General features: G+C 46.3%; 1 long non-coding RNA gene across 2 annotated transcripts in view; it reads right to left on the bottom strand.

Annotated features, from left to right (window-relative positions):
• Nucleotides 1–847: 847 nt before the first annotated feature.
• Nucleotides 848–25,713, bottom strand: part of LOC138430874 (uncharacterized) — a 318,052-nt gene continuing 293,186 nt past the window's right edge. Inside the window, exons 8-11 of one of the 2 annotated variants that reach the window (XR_011253433.1) lie at nucleotides 17,126–18,549; nucleotides 16,097–16,351; nucleotides 4,856–4,959; nucleotides 848–1,143 (exon numbers count right to left, since the gene is read on the bottom strand). This is a non-coding gene — a long non-coding RNA (uncharacterized lncRNA). The remainder of the gene's footprint in view (nucleotides 1,144–4,855; nucleotides 4,960–16,096; nucleotides 16,352–17,125; nucleotides 18,550–25,713) is intronic. The other variant, XR_011253432.1, reaches the window with a different exon arrangement.

Raw genomic sequence — 25,713 nt, forward strand, 5'->3', positions numbered from 1 at the left:
TCACTCATCATCAATGAGAAACTGAGGTTTGACAAGACACAGAGAGTTTGGCCTAGAACTCAGAATACCTGATGATGAACCTAGAGCTCTTTTTATGGAGCACTTTTATTAAGCATTGTGAAAAAGTGTTAATACAACTTTAATTTCAAATTTAAAATACTAGACTGGAAGCTCCTTATGTCAGGAACTAAATGAGATTTATCTTTGTGTCCTCAGCACACTGCCCAGAGTGGGGCTTGCTGCAGGTTATCAATATCCCTAAAAATCTGTGCCATTGGTAACTGTGAGTCCTCTGTCCATAAAGCAAAGAGCCTCACAGTCCTGGCTTCGGAGCTGTTCCTTTTTTTAAAAGTTGTTCCTTAACCATAACTGAGTGTCACGTTTATTTTTAGTGCAGCAGTTTGTAACTAGAACAGTGGATTAAAAATGTTTTAGTGGTAGACAACTCTTTTTCAAAGGAAATCTTAGGCAGAATCTTGACCCAGTAAATGGCTTTTAACATAGAGTTTACTGGGCAATCGTATCTTCATCTGGTGGAAAATATTTCATGGGAAACTCTTGCAAACTGTCTTGGCAGTCCTAGGTTGCCAAGGTGCACAGTCTGAACGTCACCAAGTGAATTAACCAGATTGACCTGAGGACTGTTCATCTCTTAACCTTGACAAACATTAAGGTGCTAGGTGGGGAAAAGGAAGAAGGAAAAGAACCAGAGAGGGAAGAGTGGTGGGTGTCTGGTCTCAACCTCAAGGACCTAGGCTGGAGGACGTATTTTAGAAGCCGCAGTCTGGATCACACAGTCTAGAAGACACAGGCTTGAGGACACATAAAACAACTGGAAAGACACCCATAACTGTTCTGGTGTTTTATTTGCAGCCCTAGATTCTCACAGCAGACAAAGCTGTCAAGGAAAAGCCCAGCCTTGTGCCAGGTTATCTATATCAGCCACGACCCGGTGAATGGAGCCATCCACCCTCACAGGGACGTTAGCACGTCTTGAATCGCCCTTGTAGACTCTGTTTGAAAGGCGCATCCATCTGCATGTAGCACCAATGATACTGGCCTTGATGTGAACAGCAGAGAACTTCATTTCGCTCGTTCCCTGTTACAAGGTTGGCATCACTTTGTTGCTGGGGTGGCAGCCTCCTGTCCAAAGCAACCGGCACAAGTCAGTCGAAGGTGAGATGAGTTCTGATTTTTATCTCTAGGTTGTGAAAGGAGAGTTGGCATTAAAGAGCCTGACGTCCCTCCTCTAAATGTGTGTTAAATGCACTGCAAGGTGAGAAGTGATTTCATTTTCTAAATTATGGGGCAACAGACTGAAACAACAGAATTGGTGGGGGGGAGGATGGTGTAAGTTGACTTGCAAGTTAATTATACAGTTATGAGGTTGCTCTCTTATCTTCTCTGTAGCCCATTTCCTTCCTCCGAAGTTTCCCTCTGGTTGAACCGTCTTTGCCTCTGCCCTTCCTTCCTGACCATACACTGGGCTGCTCCTGGGAAACCGTAGTATTGGCGCTGATACTCTGAATAAATCGAGTAGTGGGTATTGGAATCTTGCCCCAGAACCCTTGGGAGGAAATGAGAAAACTTCCAGTCTCTTAAAGTCACACTATGTAGTTCTGACCTTATTTACTTGGGCTTCTACCTATGAAATCTCAAGTTCAGAACAACAGGCATTTTTTTTTTTCTTTTTAGCCCTAATATGCACTGGACATTCATTAGGCAAAGAGCTAGGGATAGACACATGAGTAATACCCACATCTCTTTAGCTTATCAGGGAAAAAGAATAGGTTTAAAACTATAGAAACCAGGACACAATTAATTTGTAATCACTGTTATTATGAGATATGTAAACCAGAGAGCTATTTTGTCCTGGAATGTCTAAACAGGTGTCACAGAGTCAGGGGGCTTTCCTGGTGGCTCAGATGGTAAAGAATCTGCCCACAGTGTGGGAGACACATGTTCAGTTCCTGGGTCAGGAAGATCCCCTGGAGGAGGGCATGGCAACCCACTCCAGTATTCTTGCCTGGAGAATCCCATGGACAGAGGAGCCTGGCAGACTACAGTCTATGGGGTTGCAAAGAGTCAGACACGATTGAGCGACTAACACTTTCTTAAGAAAACAAGAGGAAGGCACTTGTAATTTAAACAAAAGACAACTAAGATCTCACAAAATGCTAAGTCACTTCAGTTGTATCTGACTCTGTGCTACCCTATGGACTGTAGCCAGCCAGGCTCCTCTGCCCATGGGATTCTCCAGGCAAGAATACTGGAGTGGGTTGCCATGCCCTCCTCCAGGGGATCTTCCTGACCTAAAGGATCAAACCACAGTCTTTTATGTCTCCTGCATTGGCAGGCAGGTTCTTTACCACTAGCACCACCTGGGAAACCCTCTCACAAAATGATATACAAGTATCCTGTGAGCGTAAACTCTCCTCTGAAATGGAAGAATGAGGCCATTGGATTAGCTGATTTCCTTAGATCCTGATTTTCGATTCATCACTGTAGGATTCTGACAATAAGTGCTTTGAGGTCAGAGTTTTATCATCTAAACAGATTTTCTTCTCTTCCTCTTATTGCATTTATATCAGAAAGTCATGTAGAGGAGCAAGTTATGTGGAATTAAAGTTGGCTTGCAATAATAGCTAAGTTCTATTATCTGCATCTCACATGCAGAACGTATTATGTCAAAATATTGACCAGTGAACTTACAGAGTGTACTGAAGTTTCTTTACTTATGAACAGGTTAGATTTATAATGTTATTCTTTTGTTAGAATTTTATTTTATTATGGTATGTGCATGCTAAGTCGTGTCATTTGTGTCCGATTCTGTGCGACCTCGTGGACTGTAGCCCGCCAGGCTTCTCTGTCCACGGGATTCTCCAGGCAAGAATACTGGAGTGGGTTGCCATTTCCTTCTGCAGGGGATCTTCCTGACCCAAGGATTCAACCTGGGTCTCCCTCACTGAAGGCAGATTCCTTACCATCTGAACCACCAGGGGAGCAAAACAATCTTGTTGACTGTAAATAAATGTTGCACGTCAGATCTCAAGAACTTATTCACCTTGTTTAACTGAAACTTTACGCCCGTTGCTTAACAGCTTCCCATTTCTCCCTCCCCCGCAGCCCCTGAAAACCACTATTTCACTTTGGTTTTCAGGTCCTTCTTAGATCTAGTTGTTCACAAGTTCAAAGAGTCTCCAAACCACCAACATTTGACATTTTCTCACTACTGTCAATATTCTTATTTCTATATTAGTTTCATTGGAAATTCCACCTCTTCTTACAAGGACCTTCAACATTCTTATTTTTGATTCCATCAGATATAATGAAGTTAATACTATTTGCAAAATTCATTAAAAAAGAAAAACACAACAAATCTTCCATTCTCTACTGACAGAGGTCAAGAGAAGACTTGGTCTTGGAGTAACACGGCTTCTCCAAATGTCTAGAACTTCATATACAAACTCAGAGTCACTTACACGTATTAAGAATGATCCCCAAGCTCAGGAATTAAGACCTGGCCTCCCTAAGCCTTCTATTCCACCATCCTGGGGCTCCAGAGGCTGGAGGGCCTCACCCCTCCCTACCATTCAATATTTACAGCTTCATTACCAATAAAGGAATTTCCTACATACGAACCTTCAAGTTGCAAACTTTCAAAGATGTAACTGCACATGCCAACCCCAGTATGCCAGCTGTTGTACTGTACTACTGTACTTTTAAGGTACTATACCATAAGACTAAAAATGTTTTCTCTATTTTTTGTTTTTGTGTATGTGTTATTTTTGTGAAAAGTATTATAAATCTGTTATGTGCTAAGTCGCTTCAGTTGTGTCTGACTCTTTGCGACCCCATGGACTGTGGCCCATTAGGCTCCTCTGTCTATGGGATTCTCCAGGCAAAATCTGGAGCAGGTTGTCATGCCCTCCTCCTGGGGATCTTCCTGATTCAGGGATGGAAACGGTGTCTCTTGCATCTCCTGCATTGGCAGAAGTGTTCTTCACCCCTAGTGCCACCTGGGAAGCTCAAACCTATTACAGTAAGTACTATATAACTGATTGTGTTAGTTGGGTACCTAAGCTAACTTTGTTGGACTTTCAAATTGGATTTAAGATGTACTATCAGAGTGAACGAAACTTGTTCATATGTAAGGGACTTGGTCTATTCGTCTTGAGTCCAGTAGGATTAATCTCAGCCTGCCCTGCATCCCAGGTTATCCTAAGAAGCTTCAGCCTCTCAGGTCATCCCCTACCTCCCACTCTGTAATCCCTATAGGTTCTGAGTACCCACTGTTCTATCTCCATCTCTTTCAGCTTCCTAACTCTTGAAACTTTTTTACCATGTCTCCGCAATTCCTCGTCCATCATTAGCAAAATCCCACATACCATCATCTCTCCTCTTTGCCTGAATCTCCCCTGAGAATGGGCTTCCCCGGGAGCCCCTCAAGAAGTGACTATTTTTCTCCTGTCGTCTTCGTAGTCCCAGGCCTAGAGGAGAGTTCAGTGTTTGCTACGATGCCCCGGACCCTTAAGGCCCTTTTCTCGCTCTCCTCACCCCGGATCACCAGCTTTGACTTTCATATCAGCTTGTGTCACTCAGCACCCTTCATCGTTGCTGACTTGGATGAAGGGGGTCACTTCCCCCTTATATCTTAGGGTTTTTAGCTCCTGGTTTGCTGTTACTCTTTTTGATCTTTCTCTAATCTGAACGTTTGGTGATTTCTGTGTTCCTATACATACATGGTCTTTCCCCCACCCTGGCCTCTCCAGTCCTGTGACCTCCTCTCCTCTAGCTCAGCCACCCACTCCCCAGTCACACTGCATCCACGCCAGGTGGGAGGTAAGGTACTTACTTAGTGCAGATGTGGGAGGAGGTAGATGGGTTGGTAGGGTCTGTGGTCCTCTCCTGCACACGTGAGTCTTCTCAGGAAATAAGAAGCAAGGTCATCAGCCGAGACTGAGAGGAGACAGAAGGGTTGAAGAGGGAAGGGAAATCAGGATTGAATGTTTAGGATTTGGGTGAGGTGTCCTCGGGGAACTTGCTTAACCTGTACACCTCACTCTCCTGATTTATAACATGGGGGTAAGAATAGTAGCTAATTCAGTAGTATGTTGTGAGGACTATTATACTTCATCAGATCCAAGATGCCATCCCTGTAAGGGGTACCTTTACTTCACGCAGCATATCTGAGCACCAGGATTGTTAGATGTGGCCTGATTTCCCAGATGTTAAAATGTGAAACACAATATATCATACAATCAATGAAGTGCGGTAAATGCTTTAAATGAATCATACACTTATGGGATGAAGTGTGCCCTCCCCAAACTAGTGTGTTGAAATTTAAACCCCTAGTCCTCAGAATGTGACTATATTTAGCAATAAGGTCTTTAAAGAGGTAATTAAGTAAAATTACATCATAGGAATGTACCCTAAGCCAATATGAACGGGGTCTCTATATGGAGAGACGACTAGGACACAGAGCCCCCTGTGAGCCTGGGAGAGAACCCTCTGAAGAAATAACCTTGATCTTGGACTTTGAAAATAAATTTCTATTGTTTAATCCACCTAGTCTGTGGTACTTTGTTACGGCAGCCCTACCAAACTCCTATGCTGTGCTGTCCTTAGTCGCTCAGTCATGTCAGACTCTTTGTGACCACGTGGACTGTAGCCCACCAGGCTCCTCTGTCCATGGGATTCTCCAGGCAAGAATACTGGAGTGGGTTGCCATGCCTTCCTCCAGGGGATCTTTCCAGCCCGGAGATCAAACCCAGGTCTCCCACATTGCAAGTGGATTCTTTATAGTCTGAGCCACCAGGGAAACCCTACCAAACTACTAGAGATCCCTCAAGAAAGCTTTCTAAGACTCAGGACAAGGAATTTACATATGTGACAGCCCTGTCTCAGACCTCCAACCCACCCTCCCAGGGTCCCTTATACTCCATCAACCCAGCCCCAAGTTAGAGCTTCTCTTCCAGTTGGGTCTCCATTCACCAAGAAGTCAACTGCCTATTTGGCATATGAAAACTATATGTAAACTAGAACCATTAGCACTTGACTTCTTCTTCTTCTTCTTTTTTTTAAATTTCACTTATGTGGCCAGAAGGGGAAAGTGTGATGAGCTTTAGATCAACACACTGTTAGCAGGATTCAGACCAAAGTACACAGTTCACACTTAGCTCAAACCATCTTTAGCAAAACTGACAATTGGCACTTGACATTAAAAGGGTCTATAACAGCAGATTGTCTAGATTAATTAGCTCTCTGAAAAGGACTGACACCTTCCCACCCCCCCAACACCCTTGAATTTTTTTCTAGACTGATTTGACATTTGTGCATCATATGAAGAAAGATTGTTAAGCCTGTAATGTGGCTGCTAAGAGGCTTCAGCTCATGTTTGCTAATCTCCTGTATGGTGAAACACTGGCACCCAGACAAACCCTCATTCACATTGGAACAAAGCGCTAGTTATGTGTGTTGAAATTCCTTCGAGAAAATGTCTTGCAGGCCATTGGGGGAGTGCATGAATGCTGGAAATACTTCACCAAGTGTTGCTCAACATCCTGGGAAGACAGTCTCCTGGCATCTGGACGCTCACCCTGGAGATGGGTTGCAGCCCTCTGGGGCACGTGGGTCTGGTGAGGACAGAAGGAGCATGGGTGGAGGAGGGGGTGGATATGGGGTTGGATGTTTTCTCTGTAATTGTTCCAGACTGGGCTGGAGCCAGCCCCAGACTGCCCACTTGCTTAGTCCATTGAGAGTATCTAACCCCGATGCTGGGAAAGATTGAAGGCAAAAGGAGAAGGGGGCAGCAGAGGATGAGATGGTTAGACAGCATCACCGACTCAATGGACATGAATTTGATCAAACTCCAGGAGAGATGGAGAACAGAGAAGCCTGGCATGCTGCAGTCCATGGGGGCGCAAAGAGTCAGACACGACTTAGTGACTGAATAGCAACAACTAAGTCAGGTTTATCACCAAGGCTGCCACCCTCCCTGCTGGGAACCAGATTTTCCTGTTTTCCGATTATACGTCCAAGTTACATACGTGGGTTTCTTCAGCTTTGGCTTGAAGAAGTGAGAGTGTGGAGAAACAGAGGGGAGGCTTTGGATCGGCACTGGAGGAGAGAAATGGTCAGGTGGCAGTCCCTGGGTGAGGATGCAGGCCAGATCCATCACGGCTCCAGCTGTGTGCTGTGCGGGGTCTGACTCTTTGTGACCCTGGGGACGGTAGCCCATCAGGTTCCTCTTTCCTTGGATTTCCCAGGCCAGAATACTGCAAAAGTTGCCATTTCCTCCTCCAGGGGATCTTTCTGACCCAGAGATCAAACCTGGTGTCTCCTGTAATGACAGGCAGATTCTTCACTACTGCGCACCTAGGAAGCCCAGTTGTGTGGAGGTAACTCCAACAGACGGTTTGAGGAGGTGACCTTAGGGAGCAGAGGATGGTGGGTGTGGTCTTCCTGTGGGGTGATGTGATAAGTGCACACGACCAGAAGGGAGAGGAGAATGGTGCAGAGCTAGAGCAGGGCTTGGCATGGTGACCAGCAGCATCAGCACCACCTGGGAAAAACGCAAACGCTCAGCCCCGCCCCAGATCTGCTGAATCGGGAACTTTGGGAGTCGAGGCCAGTCATCTGTGCTTGAACAGATCCACCTGGTAATTTTGATGCTGGCTACAGTGTGTTAGGAGCCCTTCTGGAAGGAGGATGAGACAGTCCCGGTAACAATGACTGGGGGAGAGTTTGGGGGGAGGAAAGAGTAGAGAATGGACTCAAAGGTAGAAAGCTGTTCTGCTCCATACATATGAAAAGTGATGAGGGATGCCGGGAACAATGAAGAAGACTGTAGTTTCTTCTACTGTGAGTCAAGACTGTAGCTTCCCAGGATTTCCCTGCTGGTCCAGTGGCTAAGATTCTGAGCTAACAATGCAGGTGGCCCAGGTTTGATGCCTGGTCAGGGAGCTAGATCCCACATGCCACATTTAACGGTTTTGCATGATCCCATATGATGCAGCTAAGAATCGGTACAGCCAAAGAAATAAGCAAATATTTTTTTAAAAGGACTTTAGGCTCAAGGTATCCTGAATCCTTAGTTCGCATATGCTGACCACGGATGTCGATGAAGAAGTGGGAGAGATGTGGCCAATAAGAGTGAAAGAACAAATGTGCATGCAAATTACTCTTAGAAAATAGAGAAAGGGAATTACATGGCTGAGATCCACCTGCAAATGGAGGGTGGCTCATTTATTCTTTCCCTTCTACTCTGGTCTGTTATGGGCTGAATGATGGCCCTCAAAAGCCAAGCCCATGTCCTAACCTCCAGAATCTGTGAATGCAACCTTATTAGAAAAAGAGTCTTAGCAGATGTAATCAAATTAAGGATCTGCAGCTAAGATCATCCTCGATTATGTAGGTGAGCCCTGAGTCCAAGAAACTGTCATCATGAGATACAGAAGAGGAGAGAGACACACAGAGAAGGAGATGAGAAGCAGGAGCCTGAAAAAGAAGATGGAGGCAGAGACTGGAGTTACACAGCCATGCTGAACCTAGAGCCTGTTACACAGAGTGAAGTAAGTCAAAAGACAGATATCGTATGTTAACGCATATGTGTGGAATCTAGAAAAATGGTACTGATGAGCCTATTTTCAGGGCAGGGATAGAGATGCAGACGCATAGAACAGACATGTGGACCCAGAGGGGGAAGAAGGTGGGATGAATGAAGAGGGTAGCACTGATGTATATCCACTACCACGTGTAAACTAGGTAGCTGGTGGGAACCTGCCTACACAAGGAGCTCAGCTCGGTGCTCTGTGACAACCTAGGGGGTGGGATGGGGCAGGGGTGCGAGGGTCAAGAGGGAGGCAATATATGTCTACTTAGAGCTGATTCATGTTGCTGTACAGCAGAAACCAATGCAACACTGTAAAGCAATTACCCTCCAATTAAAAAGAACGTTTTTAAAACTGGAGGGAAAAAATGTTAAAATAGAAAGAAGACGGAGGCAGAGATTGGAGTTAAACAGCCATAGACCAAGGAATGCCTGAGCCACCAGAAGCTAAAGAAGCCGAGAAACATTCTCTTGGAGAGACTTCAGAGTGTGCATGGCCCTGCCAACACCTGAATCTCAAACCCCTGGCCTCAGACCTGTGAGATAATAAATACCTGTAGCTTTTAGCCTGTGAAGTTTGCTAGGGCAGCTCTAGGAAATGAATACATCCGACCTAAGGAAAAAGATTTGGAGTCAGAGGACATGTGTCTTTAAAAAATATATATTTGTTTTTTCATTTTATTTCTTTGGATGTGAAATGAACTCTCAGAGTCACAGTGGCCTGTACCTGGCTTGTGTTGCTCATGGCTTTACCAATTTGCCTCCTGTGAGCGTTTGAGCTTGGGTCACACTAGCATTCTAGCAAGGGGATGGATGTGTGTGTGATCAGTCGCACAGCTGTGTCCGACTTTTTGCAACCCCATGGACTTCTCTAAGCCCCACCAGGCTTCTCTGCCCATGGGATTTTCCAAGTAAGAATACTGAAGGGGGTTGTCGTTTCCTACGCCAGGGGCTTTTCCCGATCCAGGGATCAAACCACTGTCTCCTGTATCTCCTTCATTGTGGGCAGGTTCTTTACCCACTGAGCATCAGGGAAGGCCAAGGGGCCTGGGGAGGGAGGTGTCAAAAACCCGAATCCTTTGGAGAATACTTGGAGGTGATGCAATCTATCAGGCTTTGAATAGTTTGGTTGATTTTCTATGGACGATGAAGGAAATTTCTTCTTAAAATATATACCAGGATGACTTTTCAGAACTGGGAACTCGGTGATTTTTCATGAAGGCATGAAAGAGATTGCCTCCTGCCTGGGTTTCAGCCTCCCCTTCCAGAGGGTAGGAAGGTATGACTACACTGGGGACTAAGGGTGGGAAGGGCCTGCCTTGCTGAGCAGAAGAAATAAACACAGGCCTGTGGCAGGGATGTTATATCGTCGGGTCACTACTCTCCTTGTGTGTTCAGTTCAGTTTAGTCGCTCAGTCGTGTCCGACTCTTTGTGACCCCATGGACTGCCTCCCTGTCCATCACCAACTCCCAGAGTTTACCCAAACTCATGTCCATTGAGTCAGTGATGCCATCCAACCATCTCATCCTCTGTCATCCCCTTCTCCTCCCATCTTCAATCTTTCCCAGCATCAGGGTCTTTTCCAATGAGTCAGTTCTTCTCATCAGGTGGCCAAAGTATTGGAGTTTCAGCTTCAGCATCAGCCCTTCCAATGAACATGCAGGACAGATTTCCTTTAGGATAGACTGGTTGGATCTCCTTGCAGTCCAAGGGACTCTCAAGAGTCTTCTCCAACACCACAGTTCAAATGCATCAATTCTTCAGCATTCAACTTTCTTTACGGTCCAACTCTCACATCCACATATGACAACTGGAAAAACCATAGCTTTGACTAGATGGACCTTTGTTGGCAAATGTCTCTGCTTTTGAATATGCTGCCTAAGTTGGTCATAGCTTTTCTTCCAAGGAGTGTCTTTTAATTTCATGGCTGCAGTCACCATCTGCAGTGATTTTGGAGTTCAAAAAAATAAAATCTGTCACTGTTTCCATTGTTTCTCCATCTATTTGCCATGAAGTGATGGAACTGGATGCCATGATCTTAGTTTTCTAAATGTTGAGTTTTAAGCCAGCTTTTTCATTCTCCTTTTTCACTTTAAGAGGCTGTTTAGTTCTTCTTCGCTTTCTGCCATTAGGGTGGTGTCATCTGCATATCTGAGGTTATTGACATTTCTCCCAGCACTCTTGATTTCAGCTTGTGCTTCATCCAGCTGGCATTTTGCATGATTACTCTGCATGTAAGTTAAATAAGCAGGGTGACAATAGACAGACTTGGCGTACTCCTTTCCCGATTTGGAACCAGTCTGTTGTTCCATGACCAGTTCTAAATGTTGCTTCTTGACCGGCATACAAATTTCTCAGGAGGCAGGTCAGGTGGTCTGGTATTCCCATCTCTTTCAGAATTTTCCACAGGTTGTTGTGATACACACAGTCAAAAGCTTTGGCATAGTCAATAAAGCAAAAGTAGATTTTTTCCAGAACTTTCTTGCTTTTTCAATGATCCAGCGGAGGTTGGCAATTTGATCTCTGGTTCCTCTGCCTGTTCTAATCCAGCTTGAACATCTGGAAGTTCGTGGTTCACGTATTGCTGAAGCCTGCCTTGGAGAATTTTGAGCATTACTGTGCTAGCATGTGAGATGAGTGCAATTGTGTGGTAGTTTGAGCATTCTTTGGCATTGCCTTTCTTTGGGATTGATATGAAAACTGACCCTTTCCAGTCCTGTGGCCACTGCTGAGTTTTCCAAATTTGCTGGCATATTGAGTGCAACACTTTCACAGCATCATCTTTCAGGATTTGAAATAGCTCAACTGGAATTCCATCACCTCCACTAGCTTTGTTTGTAGTGATGCTTCCTAAGGCCCATTCCAGGATGTCTGGCTCTAGGTGAGTGATCACACCATTGTGGTTATCTGGGTCGTGAAGATCTTTTTTGTATTGTTCTTCTGTGTATTCTTGCCATCCCTTCTTAACATCTTCTGCTTCTGTTAGGTCCATACCATTTCTGTCTTTTACTGAGCCCATCTTTGCAAGAATTATTCCCTTGGTATCTCTAATTTTCTTGACAAGATCTCTAGCCTTTCATATTCTATTGTTTTCCTTTATTTCTTTGCATTGATCACTGAGGAAGGCTTTCTTATCCCTCCTTGCTATTCTTTGGAACTCTGCATTCAAATGGGTGTATCTTTCTTTTCCTCCTTTGCCTTTAGCTTCTCTTCGTTGCTCAGCTATTCGTAAGGCCTTGTCAGACAACCATTATGCCTTTTTGCATTTCTTTTTCTTGGGGATGGCCTTGATCCCTGGCTCCAGAACAATGTCATGAACCTCTGTCCATAGTTCTTCAGGCACTCTGTCTATCAGATCTAATCCCTTGAATCTATTTGTCACCCATATGTAAGGCAAGTGTTATTTGGAATTGTTCTCAAGTTCTCAGCTTAAAAATATATACAACCTGAAGTCAGCCTTTCCCAGAGTCTGTGTGTTGTTCAAGAAAGTCTCTAGAGTGAGCTACTCCAATAGAGAATTATATAGTAGATACATCAGTACTGTCTCCATCCAAGGGAATTTGTTTCTCGAAGACCAGAAAACACTGGAAAACAAAATCACCACTTGCAGTGATTTTTGGAGCCCCCCAAATAAAATCTGTTTCCATTGTTTCCCCATCTATTTGCCATCTATGCCACAGTCTTCTGTGTTCAAAAATTGAATCTATGATACCTTTTAAAAAATCATTTGCCATGAAGTGATGGGATCAGATGTCATGATCTTAGTTTTCCGAATGTTGAGTTTTAAGCCAACTTTTTCACTCTCCTCTTTCACTTTTATCAAGAGGCTCTTTAGTTCTTCTTTGCTTTCTGCCATAAGGGTGGTGTCATCTGCATAGCTGAGGTTATTGATATTCTCAGCAATCTTGATTTCAGCTTGTGCTTCATCCAGCCCAGCATTTCGTATGATGTTCTGCATATGTTAAGTAAGCAGGGTAACAATTAAATGATGTCAAATAAGTGAAGAGTACAGAACAGTCCCTGGCCAACAGCCAGGGCTCAAGACAATGTTTGTTATGTTAAAACTGCAAAGGAGGGAGTGAGAAAAGGCACCTGTCAGAGTTTTAGAGCTCAGTTCAGTGTCAACCCTCTCTGCAGCCTGCTCCGGAGCCCCGAGCCCGCCAGGCCCCATCCCTTACTGCTGCCTTTGTGACTATCCTGGGCTTAGTTAGTGCAGGTCTTTGTTTGACTCTGTTTACCTGCACGTCCAAATCCCCTCCAGAGTCCAAGGGCCCCAAGGGCAGGGCTGGGCAGGTTTATAATTTTCCCTTCTGTGTAAGCAGAGCTGGCAAAGGGGAGACCCCCACATCCACACGAGCTGAGTTCATCTCTCTGACTCAGCTCTCTCCGCTTCCCTCTGTCTCCTCTTGTCTCCAACTTTGTCTCCCTGGGTTGGAAGGTCACACTGTTTCAACTGGGACATAAAAACTGGCCTACAATAGGGAGGTAAATGACCTTTCTCTTTCCGCATTCCTTGGTGGAAGGTGTACTTTGGAAGATTTCAGGGTCAGAGGATGGACAGGAGTCTAAGGCAAGCAGGAGTCTTAAAAAGTGAAGCTGGGGGCTTCCCCGGGGGTCCAGTGGTTAAGACCCCAGGTGATTCCCACTGCAGGGAGTGTGGGTCCCTGGTCAAGGAAGTTGCACATGCCACAAGGAGTGGACAGATAAAGATACACATAAATAAAGGGGGATCTTCTTTCTTGTCCCTTAAAAAAAAAAAAGCAAATCTGGGAGGACCAACTTCAGTAGCATGTCCTGAACCCTGCAGAGAACTGTCACTGAGCAGCGGCTGAAACAGTGATGTTGTCCCAGAAAGTTGTCCCATTTTCTGGGTGCCAGGCATCTGTTCAGCCTTGTGCCCCTAAGGGAGTCAGGTCAGTTGGCCTGGAGGCTGACCTAACTGCCACTGAGGGAGGAGCCCGGGTGTGGGATCCCTCCCAGACACACCCAGAAAGACGTTGGACCAAATATCTGGGCCCGCCCAGACCCAGTCATGTTGACAAGTAAGGTTACCCATCACAAGTCATCTCTGAAAAACACAATGCCACATCCTCAGAGGGACACAGCCACACCCTTGCGGTCCTCGGGTGAGCTTGGAGCCGTCTGGGTCTTCTCAGGGACGTGGCTGCTGGCAGACACGAGGACAGGATTCAGGCAGAGACGCTTCCTTCTCGGGGTCTCCAGCCCTCTCCTGATTAGATCTTGTAGGTAAAGGAACCCAGAGAGGACAAGGGTGACTTCTGGGGGTCACAGGAGACCTTACTTAGAGCATTGCTTTTAGAGGAAAATCGAGAGACTGTGTTTCTTGGGCCTTTGTGACTGGGCCAGTTCACAGGTGGGAGCACGTGTGGACATGTGGGGGCATATGGGGGCACAGGGGGGCACTCTGGTGCTTCTTCTCCTTCTCTTCCTCCTTCCCTGGTTGTTGAACTTTAAGGGACAAGTAGGTGGGGGAGGCTGCCTGATTCTGGGGACACCAATCAATCTGGGCAGGAGGTGGTCTTGCAGCAGAATTAAAGAAGTGATGGAGGAGGCTGCTAGGTTTAATGAGAAATGAAATGTCAGGTCTCGGAATGCCTGGCTTCTCCCCCATGGGCATGGCAGCTCAATGGCTGGCCCTCTTGTCTCTGCTGTTTTCTATCTTGAGGTTTCTTGGGAAAGCATGTTTCCTTTATTATATAATAGTTTCCTGGGAGAAGGTGGGACAGAGTGGATGTCACGTGAAGATATAGCAAATGGGAACTGGACTTCTGGCCGGGTCACCACTAGTTGATATAGAGGACATGGTGCCCAGGTTTCCTTCTAGCTCTGCACCTGGTGTGTCCTAAGCACTCAAAGAAACTGCATTATCGAGCATATAGAGCTAAATCTCCAGGCACTCCAAGGACAGGTGCGGGCTCTGTTTCCTGAAGAGGCGGAGCAATCCCGCCCAGGCGAGCCGCCATATTTCTCCTGTACATCTGAGTCCGGGGAGCGGGTTTACTTGCAGGCCGGTGACACCAGAGCTCTGATTGCCGTTTGTCTCTCACGTGACTCTGACTCCTGTGGCACCTTCCTGTAACTTCCTGCAGCCAAGTCAACCTACAGGGCTGTGTTAGAGCGGTCTCCCTTTGTTCCAGATCTTCTCAACGCCACCCATCCGGGGAACACACATCGTGCATCGCGTCCAGGGCCTTCCGGGATGTTCTGGGTGCTGCGAAGCGGCCCTGGTGGGTGCTGAGGGACACTCGTCCCATCTTATGGACTTGGGCCCTTCGTCAGGCTGCCGCCCCCTCCTGGCCTTGGCTCTTCTCAAACTCTCCCCCTTGAGGACCCTTCCCTTCCTGTCCCAGACCCTCCCCAGCCACTCATCCTGAACCAGGCTCATCCCTCTCTTTGCTGAGGGTTCGGCTTGGGCTGCGTGAATCTTAGGGAGCTTGTCTCCTCTTATGTTCTTCCCGCTGCTCCTCACTGCAGCCCCATCAGCCGTTGGGGGAGTGTCAGGAGGTTGGAGGGGCCGGGCCATAGTTAATAGCAGATGAGTAATCTTCACAGGTGGACCTGGGGCGAAAAAGGATGGGTGGATGTACTGGGAGGAAAAAACGACATTCAAGCAAAGAGTACAGCTGAATCAAGCATTAGTCATTGAACCCTGGGGAGAGGATGCCCTCTCTGGGAGGGGCATGTGTATGGTGGGGTGGGGCATGGTGGGGATCTGAGAAGAGACCCAGGAAGGCAGCAGGACCTACCACCTGAGCGGGCTGTTTATTGAGTATAGTGTGAGAATAAACGCTGGGTCATTTACAGGAAAGCCCATCAGTAAGCATCCGTGAGGATCTACCATGTGGGTAAGTGTGTGTGTTGCCCCATGGCTGCTTGATAATTCAGTTGCCTTTGAAAAGGGTACGTGGGCGGAAGCTAAAGCAAGCAGCTAGAGGGATGCTGGTATTAGACTTCAGGGTGAAAGAAGCATCTATTTTTCTGGAACCTTTTTCAGAAAGAGCATGAGTACCCTCTCTGTCTAAAACAGGTGAGGGCCAGTCTGAAGGTCAGGGTGATGGCCAGTTTATCTGGGAACAGGATCTGTGCACCCACAGCCTCTCACTTTATCATCTGGGGACAGGAGGCCATGGTCCTCGGGCTTGGGGACTCGGTTTCAATCAGAAGGTTGGAGGTCAGTTAGCCTTCACCTCTCTCCTTGAATCCCCTCTTATTACTTTTGCAAGACATTTGGTTTCTCCCCTCATTCCCTCTCCTCCCCTAGGCTGGCTCCCTCAACCTGGCGCTGACCATCCACGTTTCTGCCACGTGTACCATGCCTCTCTGGTCCTGAGGTCACAGACTCTGTAGTCCACTTGGATTTAGCGAATTCACTGAGCTTTTACTCATTTCCTGATATCAATCCTGATCCTTCCCCAATTCCAGTGTTCTTACTTCAACCTTCTTTTCTTCTGCAAACTACTGACCTCAGACAGCTCTGGGCCGTCATAACACCACATACGATCTCCAAGCTATCGATCCTCAGCCGGTATTTCTCTCCCCAAACCTCCCTGAGATGTGCTTGGGTGATGAAACAACGGACTGGGTCAAGAACATGCAGCAGAAGCCTCTCCACTTGCACCAAAAATCCATTTTCTCTCCCAGGGAACATGGCCGGCCCACTTTCACCAGCATGCCATGTATTTAAATGTAGCAAACCACTGAGTTCCAGGCAGGGGAACCTGCGCAAAAGGACCAACACGTTAAGAGAGCACCAGCTGGAAGCAAACAGCAAGGAGGCTTGGGTGATGGCAGCCTTGGAAACGAAAGATACAAGGCCCTGAGTTACACCGAGGAGAGTCACCACCAACGAGACCAGACTTCCAGCCATAGCAGCAAGAAATAAGCTTGTTTTGATCTTACTGTATACCACAGGGAACTCTGCTGAGTTATATGGTAGCCTGGATGGTGGGGGTGGGGGGTGGGTTTGGAGGAGAATGGATACATGGATATGTACGGTTGTGTCTCTTGGCTGTTCACCAGAAAGGATCACAACATTGCTAATTGGCTATACTCCAATATACATTTTTAAATTAATTTATTTAATTGGAGGCTAATTACTTTACAATATTGTAGTGGTTTTTGCCACACATTGACATGAATCAGCCATCCAATATAAAATTTTTTAAAAAGAAGAAGCTCATTTTGTGTTTGAAAATATTTGGGTCACCTAAATATTGACCAAAAGGGGTCAACCATTTCAAGTCCAAGATCCTCTATATACGATTTTTCGTGGCTCTCACTATTACCCTGTTCCCTATCTGGCTTCATTTCCCACCGTTGCCTCCTCTGCCCTCTGCTCTGGTCATCCAGGTCTGTGTCAGCCTGCCTCCTGCCCTGAGCCTGCCGCCTGCCCCGAGCCTGCCGCTCCTCCCGTCCTCTGCCTCCTTCCCTCTGATGACCTCAATCTCAAATTCTTCTAGGAAGAACCTTGGAGAATTCCACCCCCCACTCACCTCTCTCTTCCCTGAATGAATAGGTGAGTCATTGCCCCACGTGTGCTAGTTTTCCTTCTCACAGGCAAGAGCTGTCTTGGTGTTTCTTCTCCCTGTTGAGTGTTAAATAGAAGTGAAATACAATGTTTTGTGAATTGACTGTAGTCTAGGGTCCTCAGACTTTATCCCTAGACGTGAAAAACATGAAGTATGCTCTCTAACAGATCATTTGTTCATTCAGGGAAAGATTTCCTGAGTGTGAATCTCTTTACAGTCCCCACCAACACAGTGAAAGTTGCAGGGAGCACATGACGAAGTTGCTGACCTTCAGCATATATGTCAGAATGTGAAATGAGTTTGATGACATTTCTGTCCCGGTTAGTCCCTGAGGTTGCTCACGTATTTTCACTTTCCCCTGAAATCTTTGGTTCCCTATCAACACTGTACCTTTGACTTGGAACCTCGAGGCTGGACACACCCAAGGAAGTTCAGGGCAGGTCCCCACTTGACTTTGAATCTCAAAGTTTACTTTCTCTGCCTGTTTATCAGAATAATACTCGTGGAAGTCAGATTTTGTAGAAAGAGGGGAACATTTTCTAAATCCCAAGTATTTCCCTTTGGCTTGTTAAGAGCCAAAAGCAGCTGGATCTGTATCAGAGAGTGAAGGAGACAGCAGACACCCCCTCAACCTTTCCCCGTTCACTGCCCCGAAGGGGGCGAATGAGGGCAAAGGGAGTCGCTGCCAATGAGAACGATAAAGTGAAATGCCTTCTGGCTCTCTGGAATGTGGAACGGAGAGTGGGTTGAGATGAGTATGCCTCTCCCCAGCAGAGGGGCAATGTTCATTGAGAGGGAGGCCAAGACGAGAGGGACTTTTGCTCCCCATCTCGGGACTCTGGGAGGAGACCCCTAGGCGGGCATCTGTTCCACTGTCATGGAGTTGCTGGAATGTAGGTCCCACTAAGGCAGGGATCTTTGTTTTTGTTCACTGATCCCCCTTATCTAGAACAGTGCCCCGAACATAGTAGGTGCTCAATAAATATTTTGAGAGTGACTATATCAGAGTGAAATGGATGGGACGAAGCCTCCGGACAGAGCTCTCCCATGTGGTTTGGAAGACATCCAAGGATTTCCATGAGCCCTGCAAGGGGGACTTGGCCAAGTGGAGAGTGCTGGATGGTGGTCTTGTGTGGGGTGTTGCCACAGCAGAGGCTTCCAGAAGGACCCTGTGAGCTGGAAGCGCCATAGTGTCCTCAGCCAGGGTCAGGGGGACACTCAGCTCCAGTGAGAGCCCAAGGGGGCTGAGTCGGCAGCGGAGATCCTGGGCTTGGCTGTCCGAGAGGGGCCACAGCACTGGCAGCATCAAGCAGACAGGGGATGCTATGGCCCACAGGACGGAGGCACAAGGACAGGAACCAGAGCACCATGGGCATCAGCGACCACCTCTGCAAACACAAGGAAATAAAAGAAGACTCAGATAGTGTTACCAAGCCAATCTGAGTCTCCTTTCTTTCAAGTGCAGTGGGCATTGGCATCTACTTCATAGGGTTGCTGGGAGAATTAGATAAAGGGCACGTAGAAAGCATTTGGTATCTGACAAGCTGTAATCCATGTCCTTGCTGGGACTGTTGTTCCCCAGAGAGGTGGCACTTCTGGGGACAGCTAGGTCAGTTATGAAAAATAAGATGTTATATCTATTTTGCAACATTTGAACATAGTGTGGAAAAAAAAATTGCCATCATGACACTTACTAACAACACGGTCTGGGAAGGGATTTGTGGTGTACAAAGCACTTTCAAATATTGTTCCCTTGAATCCTCTCAACAATGCCACAACAGGGGAGATCATTTCTACCTTAAATTTAAAGATCTGGAAACTAAAACTCAGTGAATTTGACAGGCTCACCCAAGGCCAGACTTCTAGCAAACGCTGGAGCCAGCTCTGAAATCCAGGATTCCTGACCCCAAATCCCCTTCTCTTTCAACTCCAGCACTCCTGGAAATGGGCTCCCTGCCACCAAAGAGGGCAGGACCTTCCACCTACTCCTCCGATCACGAGACTTCCCTCCTACAAGGACACTTTTGTTGAGCTGGGCCAGGGTGCTGAGAAAGGAACCGAATTACAGAGACTCCCAAACATGTGGGGCTGAAAGAACAGTCTGCGGCTAATTTAATAAGCACTGGGTTCATTCGTGCAACAATCCTGCCTGTGAAAAATGGGTTTCAAGGATCCTGAGGTCTCACCAAGGGTTCCCACCAGCGCTGTGTGGTGGCTGAACCATCTGCAATCTTACAGATGAGCACCTCAGACACGGAGAGGCCAAGCAGCCTTCCAAAGGTCAGAATCAGAGGTGACTCACATGTGAGGAACCCCCATCAAAATGTGGAAGTGGCGGGTGGAGGTGGTCAATGTCACATACAAAGGAAATGGAGTCAGACACCTATGGGTGAGATAAAGTCCAGATGAAGAACTTTCTCTTCTATTTTCTCTATTCACTCTTTTATTTATTGTTTTACAGTTCAGTTCAGTCGCTCAGTCATGTCCAACTCTTTGCGACCCCATGAACCGCAGCACGCCAGGCCTCCCTGTCCATCACCAACTCCCGAAGTCCACCCAAAGTCATGTCCATTGAGTTGGTGATGCCATCCAACCATCTCATCCTCTGTCGTACCCTTCTCCTCCTGCCCTCAATCTTTCCCAGCATCAGGGTCTTTTCAAATGAGTCAGCTCTTCACATCAGGTGGCCAAAGTATTACAGTTTCAGCTTCAACATCAGTCTTACCAGTCAACACCCAGGACTGATCTCCTTTAGGATGGACTGGTTGAGTCTCCTTGCAGTCCAAGGGACTCTCAAGAGTCTTCTCCAACACCACAGTTCAAAAGCATCAATTCTTCTGTGCTCAGCTTTCTTCACAGTCCAACTCTCACATCCATACATGACCACTGGAAAAACCATAGCCTTGACTAGACAGACCTTTGTTGGCAAAAGTAATGTCTCTGCTTTTGAATATACCATCTAGGTTGGTCATAACTTTCCTTCCAAGGAGTAAGCGTCTTTTAATTTCATGGCTGCACTCACCATCTGCAGTGATTTTGGAGCCCCCCAAAAATAAAGTCTGACACTGTTTCCACTGTTTCCCCATTTATTTCCCATGAAGTGATGGGACCGGATGCCATGATCTTCGTCTTCTGAATGTTGAGCTTTAAGCCAACTTTTTCACTCTCCTCTTTCACTTTCATCAAGAGGCTTTTTAGCTCCTCTTCACTTTCTGCCATAAGGGTGGTGTCATCTGCATATCTGAGGTTATTGATATTTCTCCCTGCAATCTTGATTCCAGCTTGTGTTTCTTCCAGTCCAGCATTTCTCATGATGTACTCTGCATATAAGTTAAATAAGCAGGGTGACAATATACAGCCTTGACGTACTCCTTTTCCTATTTGGAACCAGTCTGTTGTTCCATGTCCAGTTCTAACTGTTGCTTCCTGACCTGCATATAGGTTTCTCAAGAGGCAGGTCAGGTGATCTGGTATTCCCATCTCTTTCAGAATTTTCCACAGTTTATTGTGATGCCCACGGTCAAAGGCTTTGGCATAGTCAATAAAGCAGAAATAGATGTTTTTCTGGAACTCTCTTGCCTTTTCAATGATCCAGTGGATGTTGGCAATTTGATCTCTGGTTCCTCTGCCTTTTCTAAGACCAGCTTGAACATCTGGAATTTCACGGTTCATATATTGCTGAAGCCTGGCTTGGAGAATTTTAAGCATCACTTTACAAGCATGCACTGGGTCTTTGTTGCTGTGCACGGATTTATCCTACTTGCAGTGAACGGGGGCTGCCCTCTAGTTATGGTGCTTGGCCTTCTCACTGCAGTGGCTTCTCTTGTTGCAGAGCTGGGACTCAGTAGTTGTGGCACACAGGCTTAGTTGCCCTGCAGCATGTGGGTTCCTCACAGACAAGGGATCAAACCACTGCACCCTGCATTGCAAGGTGGATTCTTAACCTTTGGACAACTGGGGAGGCCCTCTATCTTAGTTTAGATCCTTTTAGTGGCAATCAATGGAAGCCCAGGCCAAATTTCCTTTAATACTGAACAAGGGTTATTTGTTATTATTTTTTTAAGTATATTACTAAAATGGGGTGTTATAAGGGTCCAGGGGTGATTTACAGAATGCATGTCATGGCAAGACCTGGGTCCAGGGACTAGAAAACCCTTGGTGCTGCACCTAAGTGGCATGCATGTCTTCTGGTCAGTCTCCTCCTCTCTCCTGCAGGTTAGCTGGCCTCTGTCTCTGGCCTCCTGGTTGTCTATAAGGCTAACTTCTCCTGTTGGCAATTCCAGAATCCCAGCCTAGAGGGTGTGATCAGCCTGGATGGGGCATCTCCACACCTACCCAGGCTGGATTGGCTCTAGCTGTTCTCCTGAAGGGCTCACAGGGGCCGTCACTGGGCCTGCCCCCCAGAGAAGTGGCCAAATGCAGGACAGGCCTTTGGGCCACAGTGCAGGAAAAAAACATTTCCTTGTTTTGAGGTGGCTTAGTTTATTCTGTGTTCCATTTTCCATTTCAGAAGGCCTGAGTTTTTCTTTCCATTTCAGCCCCTTCCTCGCAATCCACTCTCAGGACAGCTCCCACTCTGGGCCTAGAGGAGGCTGCTGTATGTAAAAGACAAAAGTCATTTTTCAACAAAAAGAAAGTGAAGTCGTTCAGTTGTGTCTGACTCTTTGTAACCCCATGGACTGTAGCCTACCAGGCTCCTCCGTCCATGGAATTTTCCAGGCAAGCACACTAGAGTGGGTTGCCATTCCCCTCTCCAGGGGATCTTCCCAACCCAGGATGGGCAAGGTCTCACGCATTGCAGGTGGATTCTTTACCAGCTGAGCCACCAGACCACCTCCTAAGTGCTTGAAAATGTCCAGTTTCCTCCATGTGTCCAAAAGTCACTCCTTGGTACCTGGGAGGAGATGCTCTCTGCCAGGGGAGCAGAGGTGAGAGACCAGCCAGCGATGAGGCCCCAGGTTCTCTGCACACAAACAGAACACTGAGATTTGTGGTCTTTGCCTCTTCTAAATCAGTTTTGTCATTGGATAGATTCTCGCTTTGGGGCTTAACTTCTGAAGAAACTGAGTCAGAAAGAGGTGGCCCAACTTCACATGACATTTTGGTTGATGGGCAGCGGGGGAAGGGTGTGTGCCACCGTCCCGTGTGGATGGTTTCCGGTGTGACAGAAAATTTTGAGGGTTTGTCTCTCTTCACATTCAGGCCCCCTATTGTTGAACTTAGGGAATAACAACAGGGACTTTATTGCAAACTCATTTCACAGGCAAGTTATAAAGTGGAGCATTTACATGTGGCGCTTACAGGCTTAAGGGCTTCCCTGGAGGCTCAGACAGTAAAGAATCCGCCTGCAATGCAGGAGACCCGGGGTTCTATCCCTGGGTGGGGAAGATCCCCTGGAGAAGGAAATGATAACCCACTCCAGTATTCTCGCCTGGAGAATCCCACGGACAGAGGAAGCCTGGCAGGCTACAGTCCATGGGGTCTCAAACAGTTGGACATGACTGAGTGACCAGCACTTTCACAGGCTTAAACTCTCTTTTCCTGGAAAGAGTGTAAGCAGGTGGTCAGACCAGCCCCACGGGAGTGAAAGACATGCTCGGTTGAACCTCTGGCTGGAGCCAGGGCCGTGTTTTTGAAGCTTCATACAAACAATACTTTATTCTTAATGTAGTGCTAGAATTTAGTAGCTATCACATAGTTTTTATTTTTATTTTTATTTTAAAGGTTACTTTCCATTTACAGTTATTATGAAGTTACTGACTCTCTTCCCCAGGTTGTACAATACATCCTTGAGCCTATCTATCTTGCCCCTTCCAAACCCACTGTGTTGTCCCTCCTCCCTTCTCCCCACTGATAACCAGCAGCTTGCTGCCCATATCTGTGAGTCTGCTGCTTTTTCGTTATTTTCCCTGGTTTGTGGTTCTCTTTTGTGGCCTCACTACCTCTGCACCTTTGTACCCCAGTCACTGTATCAACCTAGGTCTCGCCCTCTGGTCGCCACTGCACAGAGGCATCCTTCTGACCCCACCCCGGCCCCTTCTCTCCTGGACCGGTCACAACACAGGGAGGTCACCAAGGCACACGTTCCCCCAAGTGGGGCTAACATTCTATTATTAATAGATAGACCCCGAATGAGACAAGCTGTCTCTACAATTTCATCCAGCATCCCCGGTGATTCTCCTCTTTGAGTAAAATTAATCTTTGTGTTAATGATACCGTCCCTCATAAAAGTCACGAGGCGAGAAGATGGGCATGGTGTTCATGATCATCTGCTAGAGACTGATGGCATCACACGGAGGGCAGCTGCGGAGACGGCTCTTTATGAGTACACTTTGGTGCCACCATCATCAACAAGACCAGGACAGGTCAGAGGCAGAAACTGCCTGACCCCAAGTGTGTTCTCTCTCCATTTAGTCATTTACGTCTGGTGTTGTTATAGCAGAGAGGTTCTGCCCTGTTCTTCTGGGTGGCATGGGAAGGTAAGACAGAAGTATGGAGGTGGGATTCAAGACTTTCCCCACACAGCCCATAATGATGTTTTTTTAAATATGAAGCATTTGTCTTTATTGTATTTGTTACAATATTGTTTCTGTTTTAGGTTTTCGGGTTTTGGCCCAGAGGCATGAGTGTTCTTAGCTCCCTGACCAGGGGTCGAACCTGTACCTGCTGCATTTGAAGGCCAAGTGGTGGGAAGTCCCCCATAACGTCTTTATCATAGTCTATTCATGGTAGGTAGCAACGGAAGTGGCAAAAATAATAGGCATTTCCTTTTTTTTAAGATTAGAATTTTTGTTTAATTTAAAGGAAATATTTATTATATTTAAGAAACATATTCTGTTTGAAATATCCATTTGAAATTTTAAATGAATACTATTTAAAATCTATATTTTAAGATAGTTTATGAAACTAAATCTCCCAAAAATCATATTTTGCTATTAAAAACTACTCAAAGAGGTCTATTTTCAAATGAATATGTAAACTCTTTGTATGTTAATGCTAAATATTATTTGTATATCTTAAACTTTTAGGGGCTGAATATGATTCTTCTAACAATAGGCATTTCTTTTTCAATATAATTTTATTTATTTTATGTAGTTTTATTTATATAACATTTTATATTATTTATTTAATTGTGCTGTGCTTAGTTGCTCAGTCATGTCTGACTCTTTGCTACCCCATGGACTGTAGCCTGCCAGGCTCTTCTGTCCTTGGGAATTCTTTTTTTTTTTTTTTTTTTGTCCTTGGGAATTCTTCAAGCAATACTGGAGTGGGTTGCAATCCCCTCCTCCAGGGAATCTTCCTAACCCAGGGATCAAACCCAGGTCTCCCACATTGCAGGCAGATTCTTTACCATCTGAGCCACCAGGGAAGTCCAAGAATATTGGAGTGGGTAGCCTATCCCTTCTCCAGTGGATCTTCCCGACACAGGAGTCGAACCGGGGTCTCCTGCCTTGCAGGTGGATTCTTTACCAGCTGAGCTATCAGGGAAGCCCATTTATATTTATACAGCTAATCGATCGGTTAGTTTCTGGGCTGAGTCTTTGCTGCTGCACAGGCTTTTCTTTTGTTGTGACGAGCTACTCTGGTCTACTCTGCAGTTGCGTGTGGTCCTCTTATTGCAGTGGCTTCCCTCGTTGCGGAACGCCAGCTCTGGGGCGCACGTGCTTCAGAAGTTGTGGCACGTGGGCTCAGGAGTGTGGTTCCTGGTCTTTAGAGCACAGGCTCAGTAGTTGTGGTGCATGGCCCTAGTTGCTCTGGGCATGTGGGATCTTCCCCGATCAAGGATTGAATCCATGTCTCCTGCATCGGCAGGTGGATTCTTATCCAGAGAAGCCCTAACAATAGACATTTCTAATACTCCTTTACCATTGCAGAAATCACTTCAGGCTGACCCCATGCTAATTACTGAGGTTCACAGTCCTAGGAATTGCAAAGGAGGAAAACAGACATCTGCATAGAGCCTTGCTGCCTTGATTCACCCAAGAATCTCCATATCCACGTAAGGATCAGGTAAACCCTTCACTCCCACCTCCTTAATGGAATAGAGAAGGACAGGGCTGGACTGGGGATTTTATGTGCATTACTGAATTCCTTCATGCCTTTCTTTTGAATCAGATTTTGTGATTTCCACTGTAGTGCTATGACCTCGAGGCTCACACCTCTGAAGAAGTGGCCAGGATTTTCTGGCACCAAAGACCGCTGTGGGCTCTTTCCTCAAGTTACCCAGCAGATCCTCAGAGGTGTGAACTTCCTTCAGTAAGGTTTGATAAGGGGTCCTGGGAGGCATGCAGAAGTCTCAGATAACACTGTGAAACCAGTAAGGTTTGCATTTGAGTCCTTGTAGCAATCTCCATTTCTGACACCAGCGACAAGTGCCTTTCCCAGCCTTTCTGAATAAGATGCACCATCACACTAATCAAAAGAAAGCTGCAATAGTTATATTTATTATCACAAGGTAGATTTCAAAATGAAGAATATTGCTAGAGATAAACAGGGACATTACTTAATGTAATGTAAAGAGGTCAATTCACTAAGAAGGTATGTATGTTGAA

Source organism: Ovis canadensis, chromosome 26 (genome assembly GCF_042477335.2).
Source record: "Ovis canadensis isolate MfBH-ARS-UI-01 breed Bighorn chromosome 26, ARS-UI_OviCan_v2, whole genome shotgun sequence".
NCBI classification, from domain to species: Eukaryota; Metazoa; Chordata; class Mammalia; order Artiodactyla; family Bovidae; genus Ovis; species Ovis canadensis.